The sequence below is a fragment of the Pristiophorus japonicus genome, unplaced genomic scaffold, assembly GCF_044704955.1.
Source record: "Pristiophorus japonicus isolate sPriJap1 unplaced genomic scaffold, sPriJap1.hap1 HAP1_SCAFFOLD_210, whole genome shotgun sequence".
In the NCBI taxonomy this organism is placed as follows: domain Eukaryota; kingdom Metazoa; phylum Chordata; class Chondrichthyes; family Pristiophoridae; genus Pristiophorus; species Pristiophorus japonicus.
Genome location: NW_027251799.1, coordinates 866,204 through 874,650, shown reverse-complemented (window position 1 = coordinate 874,650; position 8,447 = coordinate 866,204). Strand labels below are relative to the sequence as shown.

Here is an 8,447-nt window from a genome sequence, read left to right as displayed (position 1 = left end):
TGTCTCAGTTTCTAGTGTTTAAAAGGGAATAAAAGATGAAATGGGTGTCACTGTGCAACAATTTCTCTCGCTCAAAGTTAGATTCACGACCGTTGTGCCATGAGGTCTAGACAGCTTGCCGTTGACATACAGGTTCATATATAAATATATATTTTTATATTTATACAAATTATCGAAGCTGTTCCCTGGTTGAGTGGTTAAGATCCCGAGCATTAACCCTTTCCATTCTCAATCAGTTCATCGCAGAAACATAATTGAGGTGTGTGAGAGGATTAATGATTGCTGTAATCGCCGTTAATAACCCCACTACTATCTGTTACAGAATGAGCTTGCACACTCTCCTGCTTCTCCTGCCCTTTGCCGGACACATGTCCCGGGTTTAATTTTACAAACTGGGCGAGTTCGCTGACCGCGGGGAGACGGTAGGAGCCTCTGTGGCCCCACTGTGAGGATGTGGAAGTGAACACGTGACATTTCTGTAAAGGGCAGCGGAGGAGAAGGATTGAGAACTTCCAGTGTGGGACAGAAGTTGTTTCAGGTGAGCCAACACATTCCTGATCCTCCTCTCTTCTTAGGTAATCCCGGAGTCGAGGATGACTTGCTTCCACATTAAAAATCAGTGGTGATCAGCACAGAGGGAGCTCACTGGTCAGCTCCCGTTTGTTGAGGTCCATGTGCCAGAGGTTTCCCTAGTGTCGTGGTTATCACGTTTGCTTTACATATGCAAGGTCACCGGTTCGATGCCGGGCGAGAACATTGTGTTGAAATTTCCTATAGGGGAACAATCGGAGGCGAGTCTTGTCTCCTGGCAAATGCTAACTGACCTGCTGAGATTTCCAGCATTTGCTGTTTTTATTTGCTCTTTTTTGTCCTAGCAAAAGGAATCCCTTATTCCTTAATTGCTCTTTATTTCACCAATAAATAGATAACTTTTAGCGAGAGAAAATGGATCCACTGGGGAACTTTGGCGTGTCGGAATAACCGGTGCTGTTAAATTTGACAAAAGTTGCACCAGATTCCTGGTGTCGCCAGCGATGAGGATTTTGAACCAGACTCCTAAATCACAGTGTGTAAAATGGGATATGGTTGAACAGTTAACATGCAAAGCACAGAACAAATGATTGAAGTATCGACTGTCCCTCAGTCAGCATTTCTTTCATTGTACAAAAGAAGATGACGGGTTAATTAATGATGCTTTCCCGTGAAAACAACACAAAAGTTAAACAAAAACATACGGTGACTGGCAGGTGAGCGCTTCTTCTGATACCTGGTGGGAATGGGCAGGGATTTTAAAGCCCCTTGTATTGCGGAATCTTCATATAGACGAACATCTCACACTCCCTGTGTAGACCTTGTGGTGCAACGGTAGCGCGTCTGACTCCAGATCAGAAGGTTGTGTGTTCAAATCACGTCAAGGTCACTGCTCTTTTGGGTAATCCCGGAATTAATATTTTATTTGCTGTTTGGCAAGAACCAGACCCTTGCTCCAAGGTCTGTCTCACTGTTTCCCCGGTGTCAGGCAGAGAAACACCTGTTGCCCTCATTTATTTCTTGTGACAAGACACAAAAGTTCAAAATCAACCTGCAGGTGGCCATACACAGCACTGGATAGTCAGGACAGCCGAGCGGTCTAAGCTGTTGTGTTCAATCTGCTCTGAAAGTGTGGGTTTGAATCCCACTTCTAGCACCTTTTATTTTTAGTCATTAAGCAAAACTCATTTGCTTGGCACAACGATCAGCTCCTAAAAAGTGGGATCCTGCAGTTCACCTGCTCGCTCAGCATCTCCGTCTGACCTGGTGCTGAAGGTGGAGATGTTTCCGCAGTGTGGCCGTTCACACGTTCGCCTTACTGTCATGTATCTCACACCACTCTACAGTTCTAAGTCATTTTGAACATCTCTTTCAGCCAGGTGTGGGTACCTTCAAAGGGGCTAAAGTTAAAATCTACATCACACAGGATGCCAGACCGGTCCATCACAAGGCTAGAGCTGTGCCTGATGTGATGAGGGAAAAGATTGAACACGAACTGGACCTGCGGGAAGGCATTATCTCATCCGTGGAATTTAGCGACTGGTCAAGTCCCATCATCCCCGTCATGAAGCCTGATGGATCCGTACAAATCTGTGGGGATTACAAGTCTACCATAAACAGAGTCTCCCTGCAGGACCAATACCCGCTGCCCAGAGCAGAGGACCTATTTGCCACGTTGGCTGGAGGAAAACTTTTTTCGAAACTAGATGATACATCTGCGTATATGACGCAAGAACTGTCCGAAGAGTCTCAGCTACTCACCACCATCAACACACATCGAGGCCTTTTTATGTACAATCGATGCCCATTCGGCATCAGGTCGGCAGCTGCTATATTCCAGCGCAACATGGAGAGTCTGCTCAAGTCCATCCTGGGGACGGTTGTGTTTCAAGATGACATACTCATCACGGGCAGGGACACCGACTCCCATCTCCGCAATTTGCAGGAAGTACTAAGTCGATTGGATCGAGTAGGCCTAAGAGTTAAGAAATCCAAGTGTCTGTTTCTCGCGCCTGAAGTTGAATTTTTGGGCAGAAGGATTGCCGCTGATGGAATCTGCCCAACAGAATCAAAAACCGAAGCAATTCGTCTGGCACCCAGGCCCTGGAATATCTCGGAACTGCCTGCCTTTCTCGGGCTATTCAATTACTTTGGGAACTTTATACAGAACTTGAGCACGCTGCTGGAGCCTCTCCACATGCTACTCAGAAAGGGATGAGATTGGTTTTGGGGGGACGCCCAAGAACGCGCCTTCAATAAAGAACTCAATCTTCTATGTTCCAACAGTGTTTTAGCCTTTTTTGACCCAGGTACAAAGTTAGTTCTTACATGTGATGCGTCAGCGTACAGGGTCGGGTGCGTTTTACAGCATGTCAATGATGCGGGTAAATTACAACCCATTGCTTATGCCTCCAGGTCACTTTCGCGGGCGGCGTGCGGGTACGATATGGTTCAGAAGGAGGAACTCGCGTGCGTGTACGGTGTCAAAAAGATGCACCAATACCTTTTCGTGGCCAAGTTCGGGTTAGAAACCAACCATAAACCCCTCACGTCCCCGCTACCTGAGTGCAAGGCAATAAACGCCAAAGCCTCGGCACGCATTCAGCGGTGGGCACTCATGCTGGTGTCTTACGACTACACAATAATGCACAGACCAGGCACAGACAACTGTGCCGATGCACTTAGCAGGCTACCCCTGGCGACCACAGAAGGTTCGGACGAACAGGACTGTGAGATGGTCATGGCAATCAGTGCCTTTGAATCCACAGGTTCGCCCATGATGTCGCACCAAATCAGAGCCTGGACGAAAGATGCATTTTAACTGGTGACTGGGCAGAGAGCCGCGATGCCTGCCCCGAGGAGATCAAACCTTTCCATAGGCGCAGGCATGAACTATCACTACAGGCAGACTGCCTGATGTGGGCAGCCGAGTAGTTATGCCCTTGCGAGGCTGAGAGGCGTTTGTCCGGGAGCTCCACCGCGAGCACCCGGGGATCGTCCTAATGAAGGCCATAGCCAGATCCCACGTCTGGTGGCCTAGCATTGACGCGGACTTGGAGCTCTGCATCCGTCGGTGCACCATTTGTGCCCAACTCAGTAATGCCCCCAGGGAGGCCCACCTAAGCCCCTGTCCCTGGCTCACAAAAACCGTGGTCGCGGGTGCATGTAGACTATGCGGGCCCATTCATGGGCAAAATGTTCCTCGTAGACGTTGATGCATTTTCAAAATTGATCGAGTTCACCATTTTAAACTCGAGCACTACATCCACCACTGTGGAGAGCCTGAGAACCATGTTTGCAATGCACGGAATTCCTGACATATTGGTCAGTGATAATGGTCCGTGCTTCACTAGCGCAGAATTTCAAGAATTTATAGTTGACCACGGCATAAATCACGTTAAGACGGCACCGTTAAAGCCGGCCTCCAATGGCCAGGCGGAGCAAGCAGTGCAGATCATTAAACAAGGCATGCTCAGAATCCAAGGTCCCACGCTGCAGAGCCGCCTGTCGCGACTGCTGCTGGCATACAGATCTCGTCCACATTCGTTGACTGGGGTTCCCCCCGCGCAACTATTGATGAAATGAACCTTAAAGACCAGGCTCTCGTTAATCCTCCCAGACATACATGAAATTGTTGAGGCTAAGCGACGGAAGCTAACTGAGTACCATGACCTAAATTTTAGGGGGAGGTGGAATGAGATAGGGGACAAAGTGCTTGTGCTAAACTATGGCAGAGGTCCCAAATGACGTACAGGGACAGTAACAGGCAAGGAAGGAAACAGGCTACTGGTTTTACAAATGGACAATCGCCAAACCTGCCGGAGGCATGTAGACCAAGTAAAAAGTAGATTCACCAACAATACTGCAGGACGAGAGGCAGACTACAGTATGGAACTCACACCACACCTGGTGGACAGACAGAGGGAACAACCTGTGGAAAGGGCAGTCTCAACAGACAGCCCAGTCGAGATACCAGCAATCACACTGAAAGAAAAACAGGCACCAAGGCAAACAACTGAACCACAACTAAGACGCTCCACGCGAGAGCGTAGACCACCTGAGAGTCTGAATCTAGAAAGACAATAAGACCTTGGGGGAGTTTGATGTCATGTATCTCACACTACTGTATATAACTGTATCTTACCATGCTATACATGACTGTAACTAGATATGACCTGTAACCACAAGCATACGTTACCACCAGAGGTGCACTTGTTGGAGACACTGCATACCTGTTCCACACAGGTATATAAAGGCAGGTCTCAGGCAAGTGTGGCACTTGAGAGCTGTGAAATAAAGGTGCAGGTCCAGAGTGACCTTGACTTCAGCATGTGCCTCGTCTGAGTCTGTACTGCAGGGTCAGGACTTTACACTTACAAGCGAAAGCTCACCGGGTGGGAATATTTTCTGGAGCTGTCTCCTCATGCATGCTCAGGGGCGAGTTTGTTCTCCTGTGAAAGGTTATAAGATCATAAACATGTCAGGATTCGGAGCCGAAGTAGGCCTTTCGGCCCCTCGAGCCTGGTCCGCCATTCAAGAGGATCCTGTCAGTTCCTCGACAGCAAGTTTAAACATCAGGGGTGGAGCCAACAGGCGCCTGGCTGCAATCAGCGACAAAAAGGTGCATTTGACAGAAGCCCGGCTCGGTCAATCGGTCGAGCATGAGAATCTTAATCTTGGATTCAGGGGTGTGAGCCCCACGATAATTGTTAAAACATGTCCCATTTTACACACTGTGCTTTAGGGAACTGGTTCAAAATGTTCATTGCTGGTAACATCAACAGGAGACTGGGGAAATAGTGCAACTGACTTTAGAGCAAGGGTCTGGTTATTGTGAAACAGCAAAGGAAATATCAATTCTGGAAGAATGACATCGAAAAGAAATGTGACCCCGACACCCAGAAAGAAGTGTTAAGGCAGAAGATTAAATGCTGCATTCCTCTGTGCAAAATATTCCTTTCACAAACATTTCTCTGACCAAAACTGCACAAAACAAAAATGTTCCTTTCAAATTCATTAAACTCCCGAATTTCCGCTTCACCGGAATCTCCTGAATCAGATGCTTCTTGTTTTGCCGACTCAATCCATGTCCCTTTGCAATGTTCTGCTTCCACCCACACTATGAAATGTGCCACTAACTTATAGAATCATGGAATGGTTACAGCACGGAAGGCCATTCGGCCCGTCGAGCCCGTGCCGACTCTCAGCGAGTCCCACTCCCCCGCTCTTTCCCCTGAGGCCTGCAATTGTTTTTCCTTCAGACACTTATCCAACTCCTGTTTGAAAGATAAGATTGAGTCTGCCTCCAGTACATTCCAGATCCTAACCACTCGCTGCTAAATAGCCAGCTCCTGTTCCTATGTGTAAAGTCTGGGAAACACTGGATCAATTCCTACCACACTCACAGCCTTCCTAAATATCACACCGTCTTTCTATTCTCGTAAAACAAGCTCCTGAAGTATAGTCCAGCTGTGTAGGTTACAGCTCTGGTTATGTTCCTAACATTACTTCAAATGCAGTGTTTCCGTAGTGTAGTGGTTGTCACATTTGCCGAACACGCGAAAAGTTCCTGGTTCAAAATTGGGTGGAAACATTTTGAAAACTTGCTCAATTAAATATTGGAAAAAATGGATTGATTCATATTCGTGGTTCAATATTAACAAAACACAATGTCTCACAACCTTGTAAAATTTTCTGATATCACTGTACAGTTCTGTATACACTCAAACTCTACACTTGAACTGAATGCTCATAAAAGTATTGGAGTGGGAACTCACTGGATAACAGCACAGCTGGTAATGTTTGCGGAATATGTTTGTGCAGTCAAAACGCGCAATGACAAACTGGAACCGTGCAGCACCGAATCCTCAGGGAAAACACAGTTAAAAACTTCGCTTCTGGGTGGGCTTGAACCACCAACTTTTAGGTTAATAGCCCAACGCGCTAAACCATTGCGTCACAGAGACTGACGCAACTGCACACTGCACGACATCCAAAACCAGGGTGTCAGTCAGTTAAACCTTCAGATTGCTCCGACCGGGATGGAACTTGTCCACTCTCAGTTGTACTTTTCCCAAATAAAGGGTGGACATTCAGTGTGGATGTATGGAAGCAGTCTGGTCCCGCACACTGCAGACACTTCCATGTCACTGCCAACCAGCTCTCCCACAACCAGTGTGATCGACCTTCCAGCCTTCCGGTGCCTTGTCTGTGACGAAGTATTCTGATTGTCCCGAAGACGGTATTACGTTTTAATTCCTTTTCTGCTCCCGACTGCAGATATTCCTGTGAATAAACGCGAAGAAAGTGCTTACAGGGTCAGTTCGATTGACCGTTTCTTTGCTTGGTGAAATTTCAAAGATTGAAAGCGACGCACATCAACCCCAGAAAATGCTGGAAACACTCAGCAGGTCGGGCAGTATCTGTGGAGGTGGGGAAGTGGGAATAATCGATGGGTTTGTTTGCGGCTTTGATCTGCTGCTGGGAAGTGAGGCAGCGCTGCAGGATGCTTTTTTTCGAGGTGTAAGCAGAGATTTCCGTCGTGTAACGGTTATCACGTTCGCCACACATGTGAAATATCCTCGATTTGAGCACGGACAGAAACATTGTTTTGGAGAATATTTTTCTGTGGAATACATTTTTTAAAAGTAGCCCCAGGTTCCTTGTATCATGATCGATGGGCATTTTAACTCACTCTCCTAAAATACAGTGTGTGTAAAATCAGATAGGGGATAAAACTTCATCAATGATTAAAGTTCCTTAACTCATTAATGTTCAGTTCTTGAATTTTCCATCAATTCATTTCAGAAACATAATTGAAGTGTGTGAGAGAATTAATAATGGGCTTTAATCGTTAAGGACCCCATTACTTTATGTTATACACCCAGGTTACACACTCTCTTGCTTCTGAAAGAGTTGAGGTCCATGTGGGGGTGATTTGGGCACATCTTTCCCCACATTACAAGTGTGTCAGGAAACCAACCATCCAAAGCCCTTTCATTAACCACAGGGGTTCCCGCAATTGTCTGGTCTCAAAGCGGTTTTAGTCCTTGTCAATATCTCTTGTCCATTTCCCGATGTTTCCCGATTCTGTCGGTCTCCCTGGCTCTCTTCAATCTGTGTGTGGCCACCTACGGATTGGATTTCAATGAATACCTGTGTTTGTGTTTTCAATAACAACAGAAAATGTTTCTTATATATTTCTTATGTTCTCTCCAAATCCTCGATATCCTTCCTAAATTGTGGTGCCCAGAACTGTAAACAGGATCCAACTGAGGCCTAAGCAGGGATTTATAAAGCTTTGGTGTAAGTTCCTCACCAGTGTAATCTATTTCACGTTATAAAGCCAAGGGTCCTGTATTCTTTTTTAATAACCTTATCAACTTGTCTACCCACCTTCAAATATTGCTGTGTGTAAATCTCTCGGTCACTCTGTTTCTGCATCCCCTTTAAAACAACACCATTTAGTTGAAGTTTCCAAAGATCACCACCGTGTGTTTCCCAGACCTTACACAGAGGGACATAGGAACAGGAGGAGACCATTTAGCCCCTCGAGCCTGTTCCACTATTCAGTGAGATCATGGCAGATCTGATCTTGGCCTCAGCTCCACTTCCCTGCCATCTCCGCCTAACCCTTGACTCCCATTACGTTCAAAAATCTGTCTACCTCCACCTTAAATATATTCAATGACCGAGCCTTCACAGATCTCAGGGGTAGAAATACAAAGATTCACGCCCCTCTGAGGGAAGAAATTCCTCCTCATCCCCATTTTAAATGCGCAACCCCTTATTCTGAAACTATTATCCCCTCGTTCTAGATTCCCCCACGAGGGGAAACATCCTCTCTGTATCTACACTGTCTAGCCCCCTCAGAATCTTACACCTTTCAAAGATATCATCTCTCACTCTGCTAATCT

The 8,447-nt window shown here is 46.5% G+C and overlaps 1 non-coding gene across 1 annotated transcript; it reads left to right on the top strand.

The window, feature by feature from the left end:
• Positions 1 to 1,348: 1,348 nt before the first annotated feature.
• Positions 1,349 to 1,420, top strand: trnaw-cca (transfer RNA tryptophan (anticodon CCA)). The gene has a single exon. It is a non-coding gene; the product is annotated as a tRNA-Trp (tRNA).
• Positions 1,421 to 8,447: the final 7,027 nt, after the last annotated feature.